Below are 27,818 nucleotides of genomic sequence, written 5' to 3' on the forward strand. Positions count from 1 at the left end.
GGTGTATATATAATTAGTGCAATTAAGTAACTGCAATTAAATTGCAATGGATTTTCTCGGAGAGGAATAAAGCGGTAGTGCTAACAAAACTAGCTCAAACAGCTCGAAACCATATAAAAAATATGGAGAGAGAAAATGCATTAAATACACTAGTTCTGTATTTCAGTGCTTTTACCATGTTTTTTTTTTTTTTAGGTATATAAGAAATGATGTGTCACATTTTTAACTAGTGTGGAATTTATTTTCAAATATCTGAAATAATTTTTTTGTATTTTCGGGTCATTAACTCTACTTCTTTGATGTAGATAATTTTACTCAAATTAAATGACGATTCATCTAAAAGAATATTCTTCAAAAATAGAAATTTTACAAAGCCAAAAGCCTATGAGGTTCTCAACTATAGACAACAAGTCTTAAAAAGAAATGTATAAATTAGAGTTTTGATATTCCCGAGAGAAATTTTAAGAAAAAAATGTAGATTTAATGCATTTGTCGAATGCCTTCAAATACTGTTTCTTTCTAATTATTTTAATATGTATTAGAAGAATTAGATAATCTACTGAACGCAGGATTGATACGAAAACCAAATCTAGGCTTTTTGTAGCGGAGGCCTTACCTTAATAACAAGAGCACCCCGGCGGACCAACTACCCTCTATTGGTGAAGAAAATCATTTATTGTCTTCACTGAGTAAAAACAATGTGCTCAAGAAGAATTTTTGTTAGTTCTGTAGAATTCTCTAAATGAGGTAATAGGGTAACATGTGGTATTTCTGGACAAGGTGCTTTTCGGGACATAACATGGGTATTTTGGGACACATCAAAAATCCTACAAATATTTGGTTTCTAATTATTTTTAAGTTCTATATGAAATATTAAGCTTTTTACGTATAAGATAAACATAAAACTTCTGAAATTTTATTTAATTTAAAGCGTGAAATACGCGTGAATTGTGAGTGTCACATTTCACTTCTTACAAGACTTTCAGTGTGGTCAATTTTGCAGATGTCAACACAAACAGTGCTTAGTTTTTTTTCGATTTAAGTCACTTTAAAAGTGAAATTTAAAGAAAATTTTTATGAAAGAGTGAAGTTTAGAACTTCTACTTAAAGGTAAATAATCAGGCTCGGTGGAATTTATATGCATAATAGCGATTTTTATCTGTCCCGAAATACCCAACTGTTCCGAAATATACCACTCTTACTTTTTTTTACATTTTTTTTTATTTGGTATAAAAAAATGATACATTTTTCGAAAAGAATCTTATTCTGGATAGCATAAGGAACATAAATATTTGTATCAACAAAGAAAAAATATTTGAGAAGTCATTAAGCTGTTTGAAACTTCTTAAAAGTGCTAAAAAGTGTCCCGAAATATCACACGTTACCCTATTGAACCAAAATTGTTATAAGTGAGAATTTTACGAACTTTTTGTTCAATGTTAATTGTTACATTCTTATAAATTGCTTATAGCGCTTTTGGTCTCATCGCTGATACTACTAAAAGTAAAGTGGCTTACCATTAAAGGCCTTAAGAGCTACTACAGATATTTCAACACAAAAGTCTCATTATATGCCTTTTAAAAATGCATTAAAAATCTTGCCAAAGTTTTGGTTTTATAAGGCAGCTATTTTTCTTATTAGGCGGTGTTTCTTATTGGTATTTTATTACCTTATTGTTCCTTAATTTGAGTTCAATACACTGGAATGCATATCCGAAATCTTCTGGGCATCATCGTGGTGCCACATGTAAATTTAATATTAAGATTAATACTTATTGAACTGCAAGAATAGAAACATAAACGACAGCAAGTGTTTTATATTGTGTCTTTCTCGCATTTCCCTACTGCGTACGTTGGCAGTCATGAAATTGTTCGAAAACTGACCGAATTACAGTTGACCCGCATGGAAAATTGCTCGAATTGCCGGTAATACGTTTCAGAAAACAATTAATACGAACAGTAATATCTTATTGATCGTATTACTCCACTACACTCAGTCCCGGCATTAAGTCCATCGGGATTATGCACCTGACGGAATTATTCACATACAATTATGCAAGTTTGCCTACCATTGGGAGTCAATTTGTGAAATCATTTTTGAAATACGCCTGAATGTATACAATGTTGCGATGGGGGAAATTTGAAAACATTTTGATACTTTTTCACAATAAAACTTTAATTTCTTTTATTAAGGTAATTTTTTTTTAAAAATATTATTACCATTTATTGAAGAACTCTGGCCAAAAAGTACTGTTTGTTAATGCATTTCTATTAAACAGTTGAATCTTTTTGTTTGAAATACTTTTACTCTCCGCGAAATTCGTTCTACGGCCGATTTATTCCAACGAAAAGCCCCTGCGAGTATGCAAATTTTGCAAAATTTGGAAGAATTCCTGAAGGGCAAGGAACTATGAGAATGAAAGTGGCCGAAATAGGGCACCAAAGCTATGTCTACATTTTTATTTATTTTAAAATGTATTAAGAATGATTTTAGAGTAAATAAAGACGGCAAACTCTTTACAAGGTTCCAAGCAACACTCTTTAGGAAGAAAGAATAAAAAAAAATCAATTTGAATTTAAAATATTACATTTCAAACGTGAGACTTTAGCGCTTGCATGCAACTATGCCGAAATCTGGCACACTTACCCTACACTTCTTTTTACGTCTTTTCTTACTCTTAGTATTAATCTTATATGTGATACCACGGTCAGGGTGGTTGATGGAAAGTCTCAAAAATGACTTCATGAAGGAATGTTCTAAACTCCGATGGTTGTATTGCAATGTGGAGCATTCTCTTTAGCGACCTGCAGGTATATTTAAGAAGGTCAGAAATAAATAATCTGATGACTCAGAGACTGAATGAGCAAGAAGCTCTGGAAAAAGTTGATACATTTTTCTTGACATTTGGCAGTTTCAAATTTTGATCTTATTCCTCTTTTAGAATTGAGGCAATCAATCGCAAAACTTCGTATTTTCGAAAGACATACATGAATTAAACTGCCCCATCTTTTCTTATACTCAAAAGCTCCAAGAGGACGTAAAAGCGAAAAATTAGAAACATTGAAATTTGGATAAAATCAGTTCATTTTTTCTAAATCAGTTCGAATTAGTATGACTGATCCGGAATTCAAAAATTTTCTGAGGGTTGGAAAAAAAACTTGTATTTTTTTTTTAAATTTTCAATCACAAAAAAAACATATTAGAACAGTGAATAGTCAACCGAATGAGTTATGAAAAATAAACGCAAATTATTTGTTAAAAGATGATTTTCGATCGACGGATGATAGCAGTGACGAGAAGAAAATGAGAGGCATAAAACGATGATATCTCTCATCGTTTAGCTTCTAGGCCAAAATAAAGGACACATTGGGATGAATGATTGAGAGAAGCTTTCAACCGGTGGAATAATTTATAATCTCTTACTTCCTGTTTTAACACACTTTTAAGCTGGAGTAACTTTGCGTGAATGCGTGAAAAAACAGCAAATTCGTGTCATGTGTGGAAAAGCCTCAAGTATGTGTGTGCTCTTGAAATAGGGGTCTGGAGGAGGCGAAAAATGACAAAAGAAAATGGGAAAGTGGTGTAAATAAATCATCGCGAGAAAAGCAACACCTGTACAAGGTAAATGCATGTGTTTGCCGACGTCTGACGTACAATATTCGCCTTTACCTCTTCAGTTCTTTACCGCACACTCTTTGGGCTTTTTTGGGGGTAGTAATTGGATGGTTTGGGTGGTTTTCTTACTAAGAATTCCTTCCATGCTTGGGTGTTTTCCTTGCCAGGGAAGAAATGCACGAAAAAGCGTGAAAGACGTGGGAAATTGCGTACTCACCCAGATTGTTGGAGGAATGAATGGATGGGAGAGCTTTACTGTGCTCTGAGAGACTCGCTATAATCCAATTTGATTCATTATAGTCAATGTGTTATGTTGAAAATTGAATTTTGAAAGATCCAACAAAACATTTGAACCGCAAACCCAACAGACGGACGAACAATTACGTGTTATATGCAATTTTATTTACTATTGTTATTAATATACCGCAACCAAGACAAATCACAGATAATAGTTTGGGAAAGAAATAAAAAATGTATATATTGTTGAGTGAAAGTGTTAGAGCAACAGGTTAGAAACTATAAGGAAAGTGGCAAGGTTCTTGCAGTACGTGATAAGACAATGATTCATGTTGTCTTTAATTTAGAATTTTTCCCATCATCTTATTTAATCCAATTATAGTTACAACTATTGTGCATATAGCTCTTATATTATTTTTTTTTAAATTGTCTAATAATAGAAACATGCAGATTTCATAAACAGTTTGTTGTAAATTGAGTGATTGATACCGCTCATTCGCTGTTCCAGGATTATAAGCCTTAGAGATCATGTGGAACAGCACTAGTTTTTTCTCTTTCTCTTCTTCAATTTATTGTTTATTAGCTATTTAATTAAATAATTTATTATTCTATGAATTAAAATACAAGTACAATATTTAAAATCAACTCGTCTTTTACCATCTTACAGCAAAAATATCAACTTTCGGGCTACGATGATCCTAAGCAAATGGCCCCTGCGATTTTATTTATTTCTGAATATGTTTTTAATCTGAACCAGTTATAAACGACAGACCGAAAAATTCGCCATTTGGAATTGTTTAAATCGCTCTACAAGGTTTATTAAATTTGGATTTAAAATTTCAACACAACTCAAAATTTTCAACACAAGTGTATGTCGGTTCGAATTGGTAATTGAATAGGTTTTGAATAGGGGAGACTGGGGCAAAAAGTCACAAAACGGATATTTTTTTTTTACAAGCTACTCGAGCGCTTCAAAAATTTCTAATTAGCGCAGTTTTATAAGAAATTTACCGTTCTACAACTTTGTGAAAGTAATTTTCCTCTATTTTGTAAGGAAATACGTTTATCGAGCCAATTTATAAAAGATAATTTTGTGATAATTCTCAAAAATGCTGGGGCAAATAGTACCAGACATTGGGTATTATCATATTTTGATTCGCTTTATTACGGGATTCCGTAAATTTGAAGAAATACCTAGAGGACATATTTTCATAGAAAAATTATTCATCTACACCTTTGTAAAACACCGTTTTCTCTGCGAGGAAAGTGAGAAAACGAGAAAAGCGCTTTTCTACCTATTTTAGAAAAAAAAAACACAAAAGACTGCAAATCGTTTGATCAATGCAAACAACAAGCGGCGAGACATGATAATGACGTTTCTTTTCGCCGCGAGACATCAGAAATTGCTTCGGTTTTTCTTACTTATCGCTCCATATCTTTTGTTACTTTTTACCCCAAGTGGCCATTTTTAATAAAAGAATTTCTGGAGAAAAGAACTTTTGTGAAATTCTAAAATAGATAGCGTGTTCGTATTCAAAAAATCCAAATTATTTAGAAAATATTCACCAGTGCATCAATTTTGGAAAATAAGTAGTTAATAATTGTTATCTTCTGCAAGGAAAATATTTCAAAAATAGGGCTAAAAATTTCGATATTTTTTATTTTCTAAATTCCTTATTCGAATTCTAAGAAACTTATGACTTTGAAGAATGTTTATGGAGGCTATCTATAGAAAAAAATGTGAGCCACTATCTTTTTTACCTTGGAAGATATTGAATTTTGAATTTTTCAATTTGTGACTTTTTGCCCCAGTCTCCCCTACCTTCTTGCAATTGATATGTTTCTCGACTATTGCTTTTTATTTGAAGAGCTCTCTCTCGTGAGTTCGAGCATTCCGCAAAGCTGGGATTTTAGAGACTTTAATTTTTAAGTTCTATCCAAAGTGGATTTATTGTAACCCTAATTTCCATGAATGCACTAATTCATTATTAATAGGGAAGCATGCGGCGTCCTCAGGGAGCTGAAGTTTTTTTTTACAAAACTTATTTGCCAAATCTGCATGATTTATCATATTCAAGCTAACTCAGATCAGATAGTTTATCTTGTTTAATGATTATTTAAAAATATGTAACATACATTCCATTTATTAATTTATTATCTCAAAATATTAATTCTTTGAAGAAGATTAGGCATTAATGAAACGGCCATACTCTCCGCTACATCACTTTAATCTACGTTTTATCCAAGAATTAGAATTAGAATTGAGTATATTACTCAATTTCACACAATTTAATTTGTTCAAACTTTAAGAACATGTAGATTATATTCAAATATTATTGTGCTAGGCTCTCGAAGTGGAACACTTCAGGTTTAGCATAAATATTTAAGATAAACTGGGTTAGTAGTAAACACGGGGCAGTTGTAAACACTATGATTTTTTTTAAATTGGCATTAGACTTCAGAGGACAAGACCTATAAAAAAAATTCATAGAATAAACCGATCCTTGTCCACTGAAGAAATGATCGACATAAGCTCACGTAAAGTGGTGAAGAGGAAGAGCTCATGCTAGCACCATACCCCTGCATTCGGGATTTGAATGAATAAATGGGAATGATTGAAATGTAACCAATGCCTCGATAGGGGAGATTGGGGCAAAAAGTCACAAATCGAAAAATTCAAAATTCCATATCTTCCAAGGTAAAAAAGATAGCGGCTCAAATTTTTTTCTATAGATAGCCTCCATAAACATTCTTCAAAGTCGTAAGTTTCTTAGAATGCGAACAAGGAATTTAGAAAATAAAAAATATCGAAATTTTTAGCCCTATTTTTGAAATATTTTCCTTGCAGAAGATAACAATTATTAACTACTTATTTTCCAAAATTGATGCACTGGTGAATATTTTCTAAATAATTTGGATTTTTTGAATACGAATCCGCTATCTATTTTAGAATTTCACAGAAGTTCTTTTCTCCAGAAATCCTTTTATTAAAAATGGCCACTTGGGGTAAAAAGTAACAAAAGGTATAGAGCAAAAAGTAACAAAAAAGCGAAGCAATTTCTGATGTCTCACGGCGAAAAGAAACGTCATTATCATGTCTTGCCGCTTGTTGTTTGCATTGGTCAAACGATTTGCAGTCTTTTATGTGTTTTTTTTTCTAAAATAGCTTGAAAAGCGCTTTTCTCGTTTTCTCACTTTTCTCGCAGAGAAAACTCTGTTTTACAAAGGTGTAGATGAATAAATTTTCTATGAAAATATGTCCTCTAACAAGGGAAGTACTCGAGTCATCAAATTCAGAAAAATCTGAAACTTTGCTCAACTACGCATAAAGGCATCAAATTAAACGTGGTATATTCAAAAAGTGCGAAATCGGGTTAATTTTTTTTTAAAAATTCCCCAAAGTTGAAAATGACACCTTACGCAGCACATAATAAAGAAAATTCGTATGGGACTGCATGCGGCGCTGGCTCAGCGGTAGCGCACCGGGCGTTCAACGAGAGTCCCGCGGGTTCGATCCCCTGGCTCTGCCTATTTTTTTTCCTATTGATATCTTTTTTTTTTTTTCAATTAAAAATTCTATTCTTTATTAAGTAGTATTATTGTAGTGTAAATTGCTTATCTAGAGTGGTTAATCAAAATCCTCAACAAATTTTTAAAAGCGATGAAAGTGCATCGCATAATTTATCAAATAATCAGTTTACTAGTTGAAAAATAAAAAAAAAAACTGTGTGTACTTACAATCAGCTATCTGAGGATCGTTGTAAATATTATTTAAAGTTTTTATTGAAATTTTATAAAAGATTAGAAAGGTCGAAGACCCAAACCTTTTTTTTTTTTGAAAAATCATTTGGAAACCTGTGCTCAAATAAATGTTTAAGTCATACTTTCAATCCATATGCTCTCGTTGTGGTACTTTCGGCTTTCATCATTCATTATCGAAATCCACAATACACGAATTAGTTTTTTTTTTAAACTAATTAGTGAATATGGATTTCAGTAAAGAAATGATTAAAACAGAGAATGCAATCACAATGTGCACATCGAATAAAAGCTATACTTTCACAATCAGTTTGAGTGCAGGTTTCCAAATGAATTTTTTGTGGTTCTGGAATTGAGGAGAAACCTTAAAACTGAAATTTTACATTAAGATATACTTCATGTTTGCAACACATATGATAACGAAAGGAGTTGCGAGCGCGTGGTACATTCTTAATTTCTCTTTATATGATTTATGCAAAATGAATTCCCAAACTATATGTTCTGCGATTAATGAATTGAATGGAGGGAAAAGCAAGGGAGACACTATTTCCATGACTAATTTGGAAAAATTGATTGTGACTGAATTCATTCAGATTTTGAAAAGATGCGAAAAAGATCTGGTTTTCGCTGAAAAATTTGCTGATCTTCTCTCTGTTGTCAACGATAGTGAGAATTGCGATGTGGAAACTTTCCTCACTGTTTCTGGTGATGGTGCTCATGAACCAGAATTTCAGGAAGGAGATTTCTTTGATGACGATGATAAAGGAACAAGTCCAGGTGTTCCTAATACCTGGACTTTTCATGGAGTCGCGTTTCCAATACATATAGTTGAGAGAGCTCTGGCGTTTTTTCGAGAGAAGAAGAATGGCACCAGACCTTTGTCTGTAATGAAGACAAAATTTCGCGCCATGATAAAGTCTGAAAATGACATACGAAGACTGTATGATTATGAAAGGATGAAAAGCGACAATGGAGCAATTATTCTAGCACGAAAGTCTCACTTTGCCGAAGTTAGTCGACGCACTTATGCAAAGTTTGCAGAAATGAGGGGACTGGATAAACCTGTGCATGACAGAGACCTAAGGCTATGGGCTCTGGATGCACATAGGTCTCTTCAGTCCCCACTTCGGTTCACTGCGTCTCATAATTGGATAACTGCATTCAAAAGGGCACATTCAATTGTGTCCAGGCGTGTTACGAACTGGGTCGCCAAATGTGGTGCTCGTTCAGAAAAAAATAAGGAAGACATAATGCACGCCTTTCTTGATACTGCACGCCAAAAAATGAGCCACTATGACCCTCATCAAATTTTTAATTGTGACCAAAGTGGTTTCACGTTTGAGAGTCATTCAACGCGCTCTTTGGACAATGTAGGATCGAGAAAGGTGTCTTGTGCTGCTGGATCCCTGGGTGATATGAGTCATAAATTGACCATCATGCCTGTATTGTCTGCTGACGGTGTCTTGCATGGTCGCCTCTTCATACAAATAGGCCAGAAAGGTGGTATTTTTCCACCAAAAGCCAAATTGTTTGAAGCAGCGAACATAAAGACTGTTGCAGGCTATGGTCACATAATGACTGCCTCAACTTACAAGCAATTTATAACAGATTGCTTATTGCCAGTTCTGCCAGATAAAGCTTTGCTTTTGTTGGATTCCTGGGGAACTTTTGGTAATAAGGAAGCAGTTGAAATCTTGAAACAGTCAGGAAAGGATATTGACATCCTGAGGATTCCCCCTCACTTAACCTCAGTCGTACAGCCCTGGGATGTGCATGGTTTTATTTTTTGGAAAGCATTTGCTAAAGCAATTGACAATTATATTCTTTTGCATGATATATCGATAAATTTGTCTACAAGGGATAGGGAATTTAAAAAACATTCCTTAATTTATAATCAACTCTCGGCACAGCGTTTTAATTCGGCCTTTAAATATTCATGGCATAAGTCGGGATATTTTGATGAAAGGCCTGAAAGATTTGAAAACCCAAATCAATTTTGTTTTGGAAAAATTCATTTGGAAACCTGCACTCAAACTGATTGTGAAAGTATAGCTTTTATTCGATGTGCACATTGTGATTGCACTCTCTGTTTTAATCATTTCTTTACTGAAATCCATATTCACTAATTAGTTTAAAAAAAAAACTAATTCGTGTATTGTGGATTTCGATAATGAATGATGAAAGCCGAAAGTACCACAACGAGAGCATATGGATTGAAAGTATGACTTAAACATTTATTTGAGCACAGGTTTCCAAATGATTTTTCAAAAAAAAAAAATTGGTTTGGGTCTTCGACCTTTCTAATCTTTTATAAAATTTCAATAAAAACTTTAAATAATATTTACAACGATCCTCAGATAGCTGATTGTAAGTACACACAGTTTTTTTTTTTTATTTTTCAACTAGTAAACTGATTATTTGATAAATTATGCGATGCACTTTCATCGCTTTTAAAAATTTGTTGAGGATTTTGATTAACCACTCTAGATAAGCAATTTACACTACAATAATACTACTTAATAAAGAATAGAATTTTTAATTGAAAAAAAAAAAAAGATATCAATAGGAAAAAAATAGGCAGAGCCAGGGGATCGAACCCGCGGGACTCTCGTTGAACGCCCGGTGCGCTACCGCTGAGCCAGCGCCGCATGCAGTCCCATACGAATTTTCTTTATTATGTGCTGCGTAAGGTGTCATTTTCAACTTTGGGGAATTTTTAAAAAAAAATTAACCCGATTTCGCACTTTTTGAATATACCACGTTTAATTTGATGCCTTTATGCGTAGTTGAGCAAAGTTTCAGATTTTTCTGAATTTGATGACTCGAGTACTTCCCTTGTAAGTATTTTTTCAAATTTACGGAATCCCGTAATGAAGCGAATCAAAATATGATAATACCCAATGTCTGGTACTATTTGCCCCAGCATTTTTGAGAATAGTCACAAAATTATCTTTTAGAAATTGGCTCGATAAACGCATTTTCTTACAAAATAAAGGAAAATTACTTTCATAAATTTGTAGAACGGTAAATTTCCTATAAAACTGCGCTGATTAGAAATTTTTCAAGCGCTCGAGTAGCTTGTAAAAAAATAAAATATCCGTTTTGTGACTTTTGCCCCAGTCTCCCCTACTGTTGCTGGCCCAGGCTCTAGTCTCTTCCTTCTCTTTGAAGGTCGTAGACAATCCCATTCACAAAAGTATTTCTTATTAGAAAAACTTGTACGTAAACGAAAAATTTTTGAAAAAAATGAAGAAATGAAATTCGTAATTTTGTGAAAAAAATTATTATTATTATTATTTATTTTAAACAAAGCTATGTAATAAATAATGCGGTGCAAAGTTTTTCGTCTGCCAAAATAAGTGGGGATCAAAGAAATAAAAAATCCTTCGTTTTTTGATTTCAAACAAATATACATACTCTGACTGAGTAATCTTGTTCACCGAAAAGTATTTTTTTTTCTTTTAAAAAGGTCTTCGAAAATCAGATCCGAATAGCTGAATTGTAAAATTTCCGTATAATCGAATATTGAATATTGATTTTAGAAAATAAATTTTAAATGTACTTTCATTTGCTTAAATTTTTGAATTAAATTATGTTTAAAAAATGTTTATTTAAAGACAATATGCTGTTTTTTAGTCTTCGTGATTGAAGTAAACCCTTTTATAGAGTCATTTATAACATGGAATTCCAAAAAATTTTGAATAGACATTAATTGACTCAGTGTGGGTCAACCGTAGGTTAGTTGAACTAGTTATTTAAACAGTTCGAAACAATTCGTCAGTTGTACCGAACATTTTATCGTATGAAATAGACATACGACAACAGACGACGCAACCAATAAATTACAGTAGAGTCTCTTAAATTCGAACGCTCGGGGGGTATTTTTGACATTTCTCACCTCCCAAATTCGAACGATTTTTTCAAAACTAACGAAATTTATCTGAGATTAAATTATACTTTGAATCAAATTCCCGTACTTTCTCGCAAGTCTTAGTGGTAACATACTTCCTTTTCATTTTAAACGACCATAATGTATGTAAACATTCAGGAAGAAGCACATAAATATGATTTTCATTCACCAAGAATACGAACTTTCTAACATAACCTCACAATTGACATTTTGAATCCAAACGTCGTTCGAATTTGAGAGATTCAGATTTGAGAGACTCTACTGTACGTTTTGAACGTTTTCGATCAAAATAACCATTAGTATTTCAAAATTCATTAGTAGTTTGAACTGACTTAAACTAGTTTCCGTATATTTTAAATGAATCTCTGACAGCTTAAATGTTAGTTTGGAGACATTTCCTATTTTACCGTGTAAAACTGTAATGAACGGTTGTTATAACCTATATATAAATATTTATGAACTAGATAATCATCTAATGCCATAGACACACTTACGACTTAAGCCGAGAGATGATTTAACGTAATTATGATCAAAATAATGATTGGACTAAATCCCCATCAGTTTCCCATTAACTAAGCCATTTCTCGGCTTAATCCGAGAGACGGATTAGTCAGAAACTAATGGAAATGTAATCTGATCATTATTTTGATTAAAATTACGTTAAGCTGTCTCTCAGCTTTAGGGCATAAGTTCAAGTTGCGCCCGATGTACATGATTAAATCGTCTGTAATATGATTATTATTTTGATTATAATTACAGTAAACCGTTTCTCGACTTAAGTCGTAAGTGCGTCTAGGACATAAGATTCGGTTTTGAGATGTACGGAAACACATAGGTTACAAGGAGATATGGAGGATTTGTAGAAAGAAAATTAAACTAAGTCTAAGCGATTTCATGTAGTCTCGATGTAAGAGACAGGAACTTATGGACGCGATTGTGAAATTGATATTTCTTACCAGTTTACCTCTAGTCTCTCAATAAGCACAAAAATTAAAGTAAAAACTCTAAATGTCACTCTCCGAACTTGTGACAAAGTATGAATCTTTAGATTTTATACTACAAATAAATTAGGCAAAATACTAAATAAAATTTAAAATTCAGATATTACTAGATAGAGAATTACTCACCTCATCATCTTTTTGTACATTTCTGTTAATTTAGAATTCAAAAATTTTTAATTTTACGGAATGAAAAACAATGATAAATTATGCCATTTGAATGAAAACAGAATGCTTAGTACAAATAGATATTTTTTTTAAATTCGAGTGACATGAAAAATGTATAATTTTGATTTCTCTTTGTTTTTTTTTTTTTTTGAGAAAAAATATTACCAGAAGCAATAAAGAATATTTTTCCAGTATAACTCCTAGAATATCTCAATCTAATTTTCTGTGTCACAAGAATAATTTCCATTTTATAGCTCTTTGAATTTGCACAATGTTACTCACCATTGTGGCATGTTGGACGCCACACGAGTGAATACACGACAGGACCATTACATGCTATGTGCGTCACTCTCAGCATACCACTATGCACCGCTTTATGCATTTTATCCTCGAGGTGTTTCGCTGTGACTTGATTTTCAAACTCTCAGGAAGCAAAAGAGGGTGAGAATGACTATTGTGATGCAATAAATAAGGTAGTGAATTTGCATATAATTTACGTGCATGCATCCATTGTGTGGTATATAGGTAATACCATAGGGGAAAGTTACTGAAGTGTATTTTAATGCAGGTGAAAGAGTTCATTACACAAGATTGCTTAATAAACACAAACACCTTTTCGACTCATATCCTTTCATAGGAATTTTTATATGCGAGTTCTGTTCTAAAATAACTTTAAATCTCGTGCACGAAAATAATACAAAAGAAAAACACATGAAAAGTTCACAAAGTTCGTCATTATATATAGTCCATGCATATTGCCTGAGTATTAAAATTCAAATAGAATCTACAGAAAATTATACACGTTAGATGTCTAAAACAAAGAAATAGGAAAATTTTTAGAAAGAGCCTATTGCAAAGTTTATTGCACTGAATAGAAATGTCTAATGTTACAATAAACAATCTAACTGTTATATGTGTCAGAATATTAGACATATTTCTATTAAGCGTATACATACATGTTCATATGTCAAGTGCACTGTGCATCATCGTTCCAAGTGCTGTCATATCTTTGTTTGACAAAACTGTTAAACCAGATTTAAACATGTTATAGGAAACGGTAAAAAACGACAATTGCTTAACGTGCTGTTAACGCGCTTTTTTCACCAGCCAGTTGAGGAAATTACTAACAAAACTACAAACGATTTTGGGAACATTTTTAATATTTTTTTACTATTCAATATGCTGCTTTAAACATTTGATTTTGTGGAAATTAACACTTCAAATTACGTCTTTTGATTTATAGCCTTAATATCTTGATATTTTTAATCTATTTTTATTTATCAAATTCGAGTTCAAATTACACATTTCGTTTTGTACTGTGAATACAATTTTTTTTAAAAAAAATTAGAAATACTTTCTAAAGCCGATAAATTATGCTTTAAACAAGGCTGTGAATCAAAAACTGTCTCAGGAAAATGTGACGAAGTGGAGAGAAGAAGAATCATTATGCAGAATTACCCATATGAATTTCTACTTAAGAACTTTCAGACTCCTTCCTTGAAGAAAGATTGAATTCTACAACATTTTAGACAAAAAGCCTTAATGACAACGTCTGGCAGATTGAATTTTTTTCTAGTGAAACAGAGTATTTTTAAATATAACTTTTAAGAAAAGAATAGAATTGAAAAAGTGTGCATGACATTGGTATAGAATGGAATATCCTTTTCATTCTTTAGAGTAATAATTCTTTGGAGTTTGAAATAAGGCATCAAACGTTGTTTGTCTTGTAAAACCAATTAAAAGCCTTTGAAGATGATGATAATTTGTCTGAGGAGATACCAGAAAGCACTTTAATAATTTGTCAAAAAAAAAGACTTCTGACGGGATAATAAGGATCAAGTAGCAGAGTGGCTGAATTAAGTAGCTACTCTCGCACTTTCTTTTAAGAATTTTGGTGACAAGAGAAAACTACCAGAGGCATAAATATTCTCGTGTTGAATCCTGAGAAGCAATTTTCAACATTATTGACTTTTCTCTCGGTTTTATTACATTAAAGTAAGATTCGTAACAAAATTGTAATTATATTTTTGAAATGGGCTCAAACTTTGCAAAACTTTTTCTCCCAGCTTTCTGATCCTTACGTTCTAGACCAAATCATATGAGCTTAATTCAGAACTGAAGTTCAAGGTTTAACTGTATATGTATAACTTAACTTCCTTGTAAACAAGATTTTAGAAAAAAATAAATTAGGATTGTATTTATGATTTAATATATCTAAAAGATTTTAAAAAGCACTTAATAGGGAAGCTAGAATTAGGAAGCCAAAACATATCAGTTTTTCGCGATTTTTCTGAAGGAGAAAGAAAACACCAAGCTTCACGAAATCTTTAGCAAATCATTATAGTGTTTATACATATTTCAAGTAGGGTAAGTGTGGCAAATTCCGGCCAGCTTGCAATTCCGGCCACCTTTTTTGTTCCTCGAATTTCCATGAATTTTTAGTTTTTACATACTGTAGAGATTATACAATGCAAAAGAATAACAAAAAATGTAGCTTCGACAAACGAGATGACGTGAAAAACACATTGGAAGAATTCCCGAAGGGCAAGGAACTATGAGAATGAAGGTGGCCTAAATAGGGCACCAAAGCTACGTCTACATTTTTATTCATTTTAAAATCTATTAAGAATGATTTTAGAGTAAATAAAGACGATAAACTGTCTACGAGGTTCTAAGCAACACTCCTAAAGTATAAGGAATGTAAAAAATCAATTTCTATTAAAGATATTACATTTCAAACTTGAGACCTTGGCGCTTGCATGCAACTATACCGAAATTTGGCACACTTACCCTACTTAATTTAAAAAAAAAAAATGTAAAATGACGGACTAATGAGATGTTTATGAGAGCGTTATGTCACACCACTCCTTAACTGGCGGTAAACCTACAGCTCGTAATTTTTTCTGAGCAACCAAATCTATAAATTTTCATAGGTAAATTTTATAGGTAAATTAAAAAAAAAAACGGAGAAAATTGTGAAGTAGGAACTGTTTTTAAGGGTTTTTCAAAAAATATTTTGAAATGACTTTAGGGTAAGTGTGCCAAATTTCGGCATAGTTGCATATATGCACCGACGTCCTAATGTTGAAATGCAATATTTTTAATTCATATTGATATTTGTTACTTCCTTTTCGGGAGGGTTGTGTGTTGTGTGGAACCTTGAAGACTAGTTTATCATCATTGTTTTCCTTAACTCACTTCCTAAAATATTAAAAAAATAATAATAATATGGACATTGCTTTGAGTAGTATTCCGGCCACTTTGAGTGAAATACCGGCCACCATTTTTCTGGCCACCTTTTGTAACGCAACGGATAGAAAATTTCAAAACGTCAAACAGAACGAGTTTAATATTTAGTTTAATACGTTTATATGACCCATAAGCCCTGAGATCTTCCGTGTAATTTGTCCTGAAGACCTGAAGAGTAGCATCTCAAATTTACGCACAGATTCCTGTAGCAATTTGCCCTTCCTGAACTATTCCAATCATTCCAATGCCTTTTCCACATCATCTTTTTTATAGAAGCGATGGTTTTTTTCTCTTTATATTGTAGAACTCAGAAATTGAAAAAAAAACACAAAATGAATAAGAAATTTGGGAAAGCAAAAGATGTTGCCGGAATAGGCAACACTACCTCACCGGAGAGACGCTCACAAAGTATATACTTTTTTACGCGAAATACAGGATTCAGCTGGGAAATTTCACCCGAAATTTAAAGATTGATTCACTATTAACATAAACAGAAACAATCTTTAATGAAAACTAATCAATTTTCATGAAAAAGATCGAAGGAAAACCTTCTGCACTTCACCACAAATCAGAAGACTGCTAGAAACACAATCGATCTCACGATCTCACATTTTTTGTAACACTCTTTCCACACTGGGTTTTTACAACGGAATTTAAATTTAAATTATACCTAAAATTTAACGGTCTTTGTGTTAATACATCCTTAAATGAATAAATATTTAAAAGCAAAATGAATTCATTGACTATTTGAAGATTACATACATAATTTTAATTAATTTATTTCCATGGCCGAAATTACACTCAATGTGGCCGAAATTAGAAGCTGGCCGAAATTTGGCACACTTACCCTATCATGCTGTGAAATACTTAATTAAAAGTATTTTTTAAGTACCACAGGTTCAACTAGAAGAGAATTTAATCGTGGTTATAACTTGAGTTTCAAATCAAATTATCGGCATTCCTGCTACAGCGCTAACATTAGGAATCTCCCCTACAAAAGGCTTATGTAGACTTATCACCAAATTTTGCTTTTTACAAGACACTAAATTTCGTTTTATTTCTTCTTTATTTTTCTTATCCTCAATCTTCGCACTGGTTTTCTCTAAAATGTTTGAAAAATCTAACGTAAGAGAGAGGAAGTTTAGAAAGGACATCCTTCACGAGTGTTATGATATTTACTGTACGTGGTGAATTTGTCAGTGTATAGGAGTAGAGTTTCTTTAGGTCTCCGAATGGGGGTACCCTTCAAAAGGAGAATGAACAAGACAATTTCAAAGCAAACAAGATATGTATTATACTAATCTCAAATGACGATGTGGAACCCTTTTGGCTATTTTCGCTTATGGAATACAAATTTTTCATTTTGTACAGAAATTAGACCTTCATCATTTTCAAGCCATTACATTAAGCTCTCTGTTTTTTCCACTTTTGAGCTGAATGTTTTAAAGTGATTTGATTTTAACTAATATTTCATGGATTTACAACGTTTCTCCTTTCTATAACTGTTCCATTTGAGATACCATCAATTTTCACATTGTAATTTCACACGCAAGCTGTTAACGTTCATGATGAAAGATATAGGAGTGAGATGAGGAAAAGAATCAAAATTGATCTGTCCAACAATTTTCTCACCAGGCGCCAAATTATCTCGCACTTGCAAAATTTTTTTCATAGTATAGTAATTTGGTATTTTCACCAAATCTTTTTATACGTTTTACGATGTGAAGAGACAAGAATAAGCGCGTGACATGCTAAAGGGTACATCATTGATGTTCTAATGGACAAAATTGAATTATTTTTCTTTTATTTTTGAAACTGTTTAGGATAAGTGTGTCAAATTTCGGCATAGTTGCATGCAAGTGCTAAAGTCTCACGTTTGAAATGTAATATTTTTAATACAAATTGAACTTTTTATTCCTTCTTCTTAACGAGTATTGTTTGGAACCTTGTAGACAGTTTATTGTCTTTATTTTCTCTAAAATCATTCTTAATATATTCTAAAATGAATAAAACTGTAGACATAGCATTGGTGGCCTATTCCGGCCACCTTCATTCTCATAGTTCCTTGCCCTTTCGGAATTCTTCCAATACCTTTTTCAGATCGTCTTGCTCGCCGAAGCGATATTTTTTGTTATTTTTGCATTGTATTATCTCTAGAATATGCAAAAACTAAAAGTTCATGGAAATTCTAGGAACAAAAAAGGTGGCCAGAATTGCAAGTTGGACGGAATTTGGTACATTTAACCTAATAAGAATTAATTGGATAACAACTAGTTTTTCTACTTTTTATTGGGTAGAGCACTCAACATTATCATACATGTCTCGAGTTATATTCATTATTAATTCTAGGTGAATTGCATCCATTGAACTTAAAATACGGAAAAATAAATGAGCAGTAAAAAATTAAATTTGGTCAGTAAAAACTTGGAATCGATCAATAGAAATATTCGATTCGAGTTGATCAGTAAAAAATTTAAAAAGTGATCAGCAAAAATTAAAAAATGGTCATTAAAAATAAAATATGATTAGTAAAAAATTAAAAATGAGAAGTAAAAAAATAAAAATTAGCAGCAAAAAATTAAAAATTAGCAGTAAAAAATAAAAAGTGGTAAAAAATAAAAAGTAATTTTGTGCTGACCACTTTTTTATTTTTTACTGCCCATTTTTAATTTTTTACTGCTTTTTTAAAGTTCTTACTACTCATTTTCAATTTTTTTACCGACAAAATTGAATATTTTTGCGGCTCTTTTTTAAATTTTTACTGACCGCTTTTTATTTTTTTACTGATTATCTTTAACGTTTTACTGAACATTTTTTATTTTTTGCTGATCATGTTTCACTTTTTACTGACCGTTTTTTTAATTTATTTTTTGATTCCGCTTTTAATAAAATACTGCTCTTTTTCAATCTTTTACTGCCCTTTTTAACTGTTTACTGCTCTTTTTTTATTTTTTACTAACCATTTTTTATTTTTTACTGATCATTTCGATTTTTTGCTGATCAAATTTGACTTTTTACTGCTCTTTTATTTATTAAAATACCCAAATATTTGATAAAATAATAAATTGTCGTTTAAATAACGACATGGAACAAACCCACTCTTGTGTAAAAAGTAAATAAATAAACAAATCTAAAATTTCCTAGTAATCTAAATCCTATAGGTTTATTTTATATTATTGTTTATTATTTAATAAACTTGCGATGTGCTCCTCATAGGCTCTATACATAAATCTTTTCTATACATATTTTGCAGAATTGTTTTGAATCAAATTTTGAGAGAGAAAATGAAAGATTTAATTTGTTTTAATTAAATATTTCGTCTTAAGTTCAAACTAATTTTTAATTTTATTAAAAATAAAAAAAATAATAATAAAATCAAGGATTAAATGAGGTGGATGGAAGTGGCTTTGAATGGAGATATAGACTATTCGAAAATCAAAATCGCACAAAGAAATTCGAAAATCGCCAGAATAATCTACTTTGTATAAAGTTTTAATGTTTTGAAGAGTTAAAGCATTTAATAAGATTGTCATTAAATTCTAACGATTAATACGGAAATAATGAAAACCACTTGTTGATATCTTTTTATGTTCTCCATTCAGAACAATTTGTACTACTTATAAGCTTCGGACCCGGATAAATCGTTTTTCCCGGGTATCATATTTGTGATCTTATTATGTGATCTTATTATTGTTATCTTATTATTGAATTCGTACTCGATTAGACGAGGTCGAATTTTAGCTCAGATCACAAAAGCTGTGATTGTAAAGAATTTTTTGGCAAAAAATGTAAAATAATTCCTTATGCTTAGGGTAAGTGTGCCAAATTTCGGCATAGTTGCATGCAAGCGCCAAAGTCTCAAGTTTGAAATGTAATATCTTTAATAGAAATTGATTTTTTATTCCTTTTACTTAAGCAGTATTGCTTAGAACCTTGTAGACAGTTTATCGTCTTTATTTTCTCTAAAATCATTCTTAATACATTTTAAAATGTAGACATAGCTTATTGGTGCCCTATTTCGGCCACCTTCATTCTCATAGTTCCGTGCCCTTCAGAAATTCTTCCAATGCCTTTTTCACGTCATCTCGTTTGTCAAAGCTACATTTTTTGCTATTCTTTTGTATTGTATAATCTCTAGAGTACGTAAAATCTAAAAGTTCATGGAAATTCTAGGAACAAAAAAGGTGGCCGAAATTGCAAGCTGGCCGGAATTTGGCACACTTACCCTATTTAATTGAAAAATATTTTGACCAGCAAACAAAAAATCGAAAAAATGAATATACAATATCTAATATATCAATTGGGTATTTTTTACATCACTTTGACATTTATTATTTTTTTTTGATTCATTTTGAAAAACTCTGTACATTGCCCCTTACATTCTGAGTTGTATGATATGAGTAGATTTTCAAACTTCGAAAATAAATTTTATATTTGAATAGTGATACACTTTCTGACCAATAAAAATACGTTATCTGATTTATGTAAATCACTCTTAATGCTTTATAATGTTTTTAGGCTTGTCCTTAGAACCAATTCATTTTATAGTAAAAGAAAAGAAGAAAGAGTTACAGATGACTCCTGTCGCACGTGTCGACTTTTGATGTACAACAAATGTTCACGTTGGTTAAGATAAGAGAGACAACAAATATGTCAACTTGCCTCTTGAGACGCCCACAGAGCTCTCAAGTGCGAAATGGAAACCATTTTTGAGATTTAATGTTATTCCCCAAAATGAAGAAAATATATATCCACCGCGATGGAGGTTAATTGGGCGGAAGGCGAAATATAATTTTGTTTACTTAGTAGAACTCAATTTTGAAGTTGCGCGTAATAGATAATAAATGTAAATTTTTATTACATTCCATTTTAGTAGGTGTGAAAAATCACCCGAAAAATTTATTGCAATGCAGAAAGTCATAAATAAAATGTATATTAACTTGTCTGAGTGCGCCAAATATTTCAAAAACTAATTAAAATTGATGCCTTTCTATTTAAAAAGTTCTGGATGGAGTGGGTGTCACCATGAAAGAAAATTTAAGGAGGATGGACCTTCTGGTAATAAAATTGAAAAATACTTTTTTCTAATTTTCTTTCATTCCTACAAGCACAAGATTTTTGCGTGACGTGTAGACACTTTATTAATATTTTTGGATGCTTCTCATTTAGTATTATCCGAGATCACGAGTTAAATAGAAAGGTTGAAGGATGGCTAAATTTTGCCAAGTTATGATCAGCACAATAAATTTGTTATGAAACCCAATGCGGCACTTAAGGTTAAGGTTTTCATAAAATATTCTATTTATTGCCAGATATAAGGAATATTTATGTGTTTGGAGCATTTAAGTAATACCCATATAGGGTAAGTGTACCAAATTCCGGCCAGCTTGCAATTCCGGCCACATTTTTTGTTCCTCGAATTTCCATGAATTTTTAGTTTTTACATACTGTAGAGATTATACAATGCAAAAGAATAACAAAAAATGTAGCTTTGACAAACGAGATGACGTGAAAAAGACATTGGAAGAATTCCTGAAGGGCAAGGAACTATGAGAATGAAGGTGGCCGAAATAGGGTACCAAAGCTATGTCTACATTTTTATTCATTTTAAAATGTATTAAGACTTATTTTAAAGTAAATAAAGACGATAAACTTTCTACAAGGTTCTAAGCAACACTAGAAGGAATGAAAAAATCAATTTCTATTAAAGATATTACATTTAAAGCTTGTGACTTTGGCGCTTGCATGCAACTATGCCGAAATTTGGCACAATTACCCTACCTCATATATGTATTTTTCAATAAAACGATTTCACAGCTTAACAAATCCAGATATTTAAAGTACCAGGAGTTGCATGTGAATGTGCATACTAGGGACTAGCAAATAATAAGTCACATTACATTTGGAATAATCCAGATTATAGGCTTATTTTTCTTCTTTTTATATATTTTTTTAATGTCTGTTCTATCAATTCCGGTAAGCGTCAGGGGATAGGACAGGTGAAAAAAATCGGTTTTTCCTAAAGTTTTCAGCTTGGGCTCAAAGCCTTCCTCAGTAGTCAAATTTGTTTTTTTCTTTCTTAGTCATAGGGTCTCCTTGGTTCACAGGGCATAGGATCTGTGTGACAAAGTAAACACAAGAAAGCCACACAGAGTAAAACTTTTTAAAAAAGAGGGTGCGATTAACTTTTTTTCCTCATAACTTTAACACTTTTTAGGTGTAAAAATATATCAACATTTTTAATGTTAATTTTACACCTTTTTAAGGGTAAAATTGACATGAAAAAGGGTGACTTTAACTCCTAATACACCTAAAAAGGATAATATTTACACCGATTTCGGATCAATACTGCAGGGTAAAATTAACATTTCCGAAATGTTATTTTAACTTTTTCGGATTTCTCTCACTCAGTGTAGAAATATAAGTGAAGTGCCCTATATCATACGCCCTGTGAATCAAAATGAGACTCTGTAACACTATGATTAAGCAAGAAAAGAATAGATATAACAAATGAGGAAGGCTTGGAGCCCAAGTCAAAAGCTTTGGGAAAACCCGATTTTTTTTAGCTCTCCCGACGCTTACCAGAATTGATAATACTTTCTTCGAAAAACGCCAACAATTTTTGAATGTTCTTCCCAAATAGGGGAAGTGCTTATAATTTTGGACAGTCTGCTTATAAGCATCGAAGTTCCAAGTTTGAAGTGCGATATTTTCTATACTAATTGACATTTCTTGTTACTCTCTTTTCAGAAGGGTTGTTTAGAAACTTAGCAAGCTATTTATCGTCTTATTTTTATTAAAATTAGTTTTAATACGTTTAAAAATGAATTGATATGTAGAGGTGAATTTGACTCTTATTTTGGACAACTTGGTTATTAATTTTTACAACTTGTCTGTAAATTTGGACAGCTAATCCGCCTCAATAGGATGCCCATTGTTCTTCATTTGATGAACCAATCTTACCAAGTCCTCTTCCTATTCATGTAAGGGAAACGTAGAATGTCACAAGAAGCCCGGAAACTTTCCATATCATTCATTAAAGTGAGTTGACTTCGGTGCTCCAAGTACGTGCGGATTCGCTCATTCCCTGACCTTTCCGGGAGCCTTTCAAGGCATTTCTCGCTACATCTCTTTCGTAGAGATGATGCTCCTTTGTTTCACCAGGCATTTGTCCAACCTAGTCATCACAAAAGCTAAAACTTCACGAAATTTCGTGAGAAAAACACCTGTCCAAAATAAGAATCATCACCTCACTGGTGAATGTCTTAAAAAAATTCCCATTTTTCACACGAAAAATATAATTCACAAGGCAAATCTCACTTCTGGTCATATGTACAAATCACCATTAACGTGAATCAACACAATTTTCAATGAATATTCAATAATATCACTCAAAAACAGCGAACAAACTTTGTTAGTACTTCACCAAAACTAAATAAGACTGAAGTAAGCCACGAAGTTCTGTCATATTTCTCGTAAGCAATTGCTCACACTGAATTTTCAACAAAGCAATTTCAACTCAAATCATATTCAAATTTTAACGTATTTAGTGTTAAAATCTTCCAAAAAGAACAAATATTTAGATAGAATTCATTATTCATCAAATATTGGAATAAAAATCCATCATTTTAATCAATTTATTTTTAGTGTCCAATGTTATCCTCAAAGTGTCCAAAATAAGAAACTGGACAAAGTTATGAGCATTTCCCCTAATTGTGCAAAAACGGTTTTCATTTTTTAAAAGTTGAAAATTTATTTTACCAGTCTTTCAGTGAGGCCCATCACCTGTTAGGCAAGTGATTACAAGTTCTAAAATATTTTTCAGTTTAAGAGATATAGCCCTGTTCTTAAACGAGTAGAATTTCTAAACTACATTTTTAGTGATTTTCTAAATCGAATAGATCAATAACACCGTTGATAAATAATTTTAAATTAAAATTTTTCTTTCTTAGAAATAAGAGCGTGAATTAAAGAATTAAAGAATGTTGAACCTAAGTTTTTTTTTTAAAAATAGCCCGCCAATCTTGAACTTACAGAACCAGAGCCATAGCTGAACCTAGAACTCAAAAAGATTTAGCCTGATCCTCGACAATATTTAGCTTGTGAAATTTGGCAGTAAAATTTTACCCTAAACTGTCATATACTGCGGGCTTAAAATCACTAAATAGAGGTCTTTGGATAAATTTTCTTTGCCTAATCCTTTCCTGCCAAATTTTAGGATAAATATTCTCGCGGATCAGTCTGAGTCTATTTGGATTTTGAGAGCCTATATACAAAAATTCAAATCAAAAAAGAAATGGTCTACACTTCTGCAATTTTTAGCGAAAACTATTCCCAATTTGTAAGAAGGGCCTTAAGATGGGAATATAGTCACGTTTTATAAGTTGAGGACCTTCAAGGGAATTAAATTTTATTTTTATTGGCAAAGATAGATAATTGTAAACTGCATATGAGATGCGATAAGAAGTGACTAGTTCTTTGTGAATAAAGAAAAAAATCGGATCGTTTAAAGGATCACTGCGTGCGGCGTTCCTAGTGCCTACATTTCCCTATAAGTCAAAAGCCCGTTATACTGTCTTTCAATGCCGTATCACAATATGCACAGAACAGAAGTGCACTGATTGACTGATACAAAGTGAAGGGATGTAGAAAGGTTTCAGAGAGGACAGAACAGAAATTGCATACACATCGGTAATCGAACGGGATAATTTCCATTAGGAGAGGAAAGTGGAAATTTTCCAGAGTTGAAAAAATACAGATTTCACAAAAAAAAATATTACAAGCTTCCAGTTCATTTTGGCCGGACACAGTAACTAACCATTCAACCGATTCAACCCCATTTATTAATTCATAGTCGAATTAATATTTTAGTTTAGGATAAAATTAGTACGATGCGATTTAGTAGTAGGCTGTAGTAGATATTAAACTGATGTAGGGTAGTCAATGGATCAAGTAGCTATGTACTCACTCTACAATGCTAGTGTTCCGAGATCTAATCTACTTTACGAAACCAAAAATTCGTTTTGGTATTAGGGGTGTTAGAATTGCATCCAGTAAGTTTCACAGCACCCAATTCTTTGGGGCAAATATAGTTTGAGAGGAAAAACTAGGTTTCTTTATGGAATGTTGTGCCACCACTAATATTACTGTATTAAACTGAATACTATCCACTAGTAATATATAATATTACTGGTAAAATATATAAAGGTAAAAACCGTATTTTTCACGATCCTTTCGGTCCTTCCGGTGAGCAACCTAACTGCTCAAAATTAACTTCTTTAGCGGACTTTAGGTGTTATTCCTACATAATTACACCTATTTATATTAGTCAAGGTTTAAACAACTTTTTAATCTTGTCTAGACGGTCTAGACTAGACCTTTAGGTATGAATATGGGATATGGAGCTTCTTTACATGTCGACTAAAACTATGTCTTTTTTTTTAACTTTTGGAGTAATAATCAAGCTGAAATTAACGAAATCTCTAGAAGTGAAAAAAAATCAGAGTTTCAATCAACCACTGAAGATGATTCATATCGTTACGGGAATCACTCAGAAAGATTAAAAAAAAAAAAACTGTTTGAAATTGAGGTGAATTACATTTTAGTGGTGATTACTGGTACCTTCCCGATGCTTAAGGCTCGGACACATCCTTCAAGACTTAGAAAATGTCATGAAATTAAAATTCATATTCCTATTTTTCTCAAATCTTTTGTAAACAAAATTTGTTGAGATATTCACAAGAAGAAGAAGAGTGAATTAGACAGAATCAAAAACGTTCCCTGTAGCCGATCGGCCGCAAAGTTTCACAGTAACAGAAAATTCCCTGGAATTTGTCTTCTATTTTTCCGCGAGAGTTTCCGTAGAAATAAACGCTAATATTCCGCTTGGAATTCTGCGGAGTTATTAGTTTTCTTTCGCGTGGATTTCATAGAAAAAAAGTCCCAGGAATTTTTTTTTCAACATATCTGAGAGCATTCCCTGGAAATTGATTCAAAATTTCCTTTGAATATTCCGAGTATATTTTCTGATATCTTTCCGACCAAGACTCCATGGAAGTAAGCGCGAAAATTCTGCAATTATTTTTCGCCCTAACGCTATAATTCTTGCGAGTTAGACATACTCAAATGTACGATATGGTAGCAATATTTTCAATTCAAAAGTAGAACAATTAAGTGTTCGTCTAATAGATGAACACTCTCCAAGTTCTAAGCTGCCAATTGGCACTGATCGTCCATATTTGTGGATGTTTTTTTTCTGGAAATTCTCTATGAAAGTTCCACGAAATTTTTAATCAATTTTTGGAATTATTTTTAAGAAAAATATATTTAAAAAATCCACTGGAAAAGTCGTGGAATTTCGTAATATTAAGACACGGAAGCCTCTAAGGCCGTTGCATGGAAATTTTCACGGAGAATTTCGTGGAAATAAAGAGGATTTTTCCAAATTTTTAAAGGGCTGACTGCCGATTATACGCTAATAATCCATAGCCATGGAAATATTCGTGAGAGAGAAGTCCATGGAAACTCGCGAACATTTCTTATTAGACGGTCCTATACAGAGTTCCGCAAACGCCCATGGAACGCTAGGAAGAAATTTAGCGTCAAATTCCATCTCGGAAGCTTACGCGGATTTTTGAGCGGTAAAATCCAGGGAATTCCACGCGGTTTTTTAGCGGTAAAATCAGCGGACATTGCAGAAAAGGCTGCTGGAAATCCAGTGGAATCGCTGCGGCCATTGGCTATAGGGTTATTGAGAAAGAAAATTTTGTGAATTTTGATTTTATAAAAAATATCACAACTTAAAAGATATGTCGGAGCTATTATGAACAAAATTCAGTTCATAAACGAATTTTTACGTAATTCGAGTTTTAAGGATTCTAAGGTTGCTCGAAAAATCCCAGCTTACCATAAGTTAAATTGAACTTATTAGTTGTAATATTGATAATAATAATTATTATTTAAGACTTTTGTAAATAGACATTTATGATATTATTTTTTTGTTGTTTTTCACGTCAGATGCTAAATGTGATAGGTAGGGGGAACTGGGGCAGTAGTAAACTGGGGTAGTTGTAAACATTGTGATTTTTTCAATAATTTTAAGACTCCAGAGGATAAAACCCATAAGCATTCATAGATACCATGGGGATGTATGCCCACAAATTAATTGGTCAATAAAATCCTAATACTTTAAAAATAAAAATAATTTTTCCTGAAAATGTTGATTTTTCGATTATTTTGGTCATTTGGATTTCCACCTGGAAATTAAGAACTGTGTAGAATAATCGAAATGTAGCAATATCAGTTCTTTCCTACATCTTTTAGGATTATATTAATGCATTTACTAGAGAAATTGATATTCTCATTTTTTTGAAAGAATTAATAATTGGTCAGAAAACAGCATTTGGGGTAGATGTAAACAGGCAATTTCAATTTCACAAAATGAGTAGGTAAAAGAGCGGGAAATTGATCTTCATGCGAAATATCTATAATTCATAGATTACGAAAAAAATTGGTGGCACTGTGTTCAATAAAAAGTCACATGATGTCAAAATATGGGGAAAATCCATTGAAAAATGTCTTTGATATGCATGCTTTTAGTTTTTTTGCTATTTTAATTATTCTTTGTAAAAAGTGTCGTGATTTTTTGAAAAATATAGTCTTTATATATCTCTTAAGTAATTAAAATAATCGAAAGTGGTGCAAAGTTAATTTCAAGGGTGGAAAAAAGGGTGTTTACATCCTCCCCAGAAAGTGGTTACTTCTACCCCAGGTATTTTGTGAAAAGAGAAAAATGCACAGTGACACAAATTTTATTTTTATGGAAAACTCAATTGTTTTCCAGCATCCGCATTACCCTCGACGAATTGCCTATACCCAAGGGT

General features: G+C 32.2%; 1 protein-coding gene across 3 annotated transcripts in view; it reads left to right on the forward strand.

Moving 5' to 3' along the window:
- The window catches only part of LOC129807444 (cAMP-specific 3',5'-cyclic phosphodiesterase), a 378,877-nt gene that overhangs the window by 95,516 nt on the left and 255,543 nt on the right, over window positions 1-27,818 (forward strand). The gene's annotated exons all lie outside the window — the stretch shown is intronic.

Source organism: Phlebotomus papatasi, chromosome 3, assembly GCF_024763615.1.
Source record: "Phlebotomus papatasi isolate M1 chromosome 3, Ppap_2.1, whole genome shotgun sequence".
Lineage (NCBI taxonomy): Eukaryota > Metazoa > Arthropoda > Insecta > Diptera > Psychodidae > Phlebotomus > Phlebotomus papatasi.